The following is a 1,563-nucleotide window of genomic DNA, read 5'->3' on the forward strand; positions in this document are numbered from 1 at the left end:
TCCAATCCCCAACATTCTGTGATTCTATGATTAGCTGTGTTAATTAACAGCTGTACACCAGTACCTGGGATCGCTCCTCCCTTAAGTAATTAGCGCTTTTGGGATGGTGGTAGAATTCACAGCGATGTTTCTTCCTACAGTCAGCTTTTATTTTTTATGCTGGCACAAGTTTCTGAGTGAGGAAGTGATAACACTGGAGGTGCTTATCTGGGGCCAGCAGCGCTGCCAGAGGAACGCTGACCAGCGCCTCAAAGTGTTTTCTCCACGCTGGCAGCAGTAAAGTGGAATTATTCACGCTTACATTGGAACGTTTTTCTCCTGTTTTTAAACTTCTCTACAAAACTCTTGAGATTCAGTGGCTTCTTCCAAACCTTATTAAATTCAATAAAAAGCTTGTTGCTGATTTTGTGAAGGTGTGTTGTTTTTATTTTTATGAGGTTTTTTTTCTCTTGGCCCTAAACCACACAAAATCAGTTTACCTCCTGCTCCCCTCAGTGTGTATCTTACCTTTTTAAAAGCAAAGACGTGGCCAGAAAACTGTCTCTGAAGAGTTGTCCTGGAGCTGCGTCGTCTCCCTTCGTAGGTGGTTTTTTTTTCAGTTTTGTTTAATAAGCTTGCTAAATATTCCTGTCAAAGGTGACTTTGTACAACCAAAGAGCTGTAAAGTTGAACTTGCATGATCAAGCTGGTACCTCAAAGTAAAACTGTGTCCTTTCTGCTTCATGTGCCATGTTTAATTATCAACCCAGGAAGCTATTGGAATTGGCATTGGGCTTGTTGGCTGAGAGATCTTTTAAAATTAAATAAATAATAATAAAAAAAAAGTTGACCTCTGTTGCAGGTAACCAAATGTTGCTTTTAAAAAATATTTTATACAACTGTAATTTATGCTGAACAAAAAAGAACCGAGGTTTTTAACAGCTGTGATCATTCATAGGATGTTTTCTGTTAAAACAGAGCATCCTAATCTCACAGCTTTTTAAAATAATAGCTGAATGTAGAGATGTACAAGATTCCCCTAAAGTGTGTCCCACGTGAAATATTAGAATTTCTTTTGCTTGATGCATCTAAGGTTGTACTTAAACTGTTAATTTCTACTGTGTCACTCCTGAAGTTATATATCCTTCTTTATGTACTTATTTTTTTGCTGTCATAAATTAAAGGACACAAGAAATGCAAAGTACAGATTTATTTTGTTAATACACCAGAATGTGAAAATTATCACTAGTTGTGGCGTATCAGAGTACAAGCAAACTATTTCCAGCAGCAGGATGAGGTGTTTCTAGAGTTAGGCTTTCCAGGCACATCCACATGCAGCGTGCTATTGGGATAGCTTCCAAGTTACTGCAAAGAGCAAATCTCCTGGTGCGCTGGACACAGGGAGTGGTGTCCCAGCAGTCTGGCTGCTGTGTGCTTTAGGAACTTTAATTGTAGGGTTTGGGTATTTTAGTGTAGAACTTTGTGTCCCAGCAGTCGGTCAGATGCTGTAGAAGATGTCTGTGAGCACCTACTGACATGACTGTGAAGGAATGGAGCAAATCAGATATTATCTTCATATATATA

The sequence above is a fragment of the Antrostomus carolinensis genome, unplaced genomic scaffold, assembly GCF_000700745.2.
Source record: "Antrostomus carolinensis isolate BGI_N321 unplaced genomic scaffold, ASM70074v2 scaffold21129, whole genome shotgun sequence".
Classification (NCBI taxonomy): Eukaryota; Metazoa; Chordata; class Aves; order Caprimulgiformes; family Caprimulgidae; genus Antrostomus; species Antrostomus carolinensis.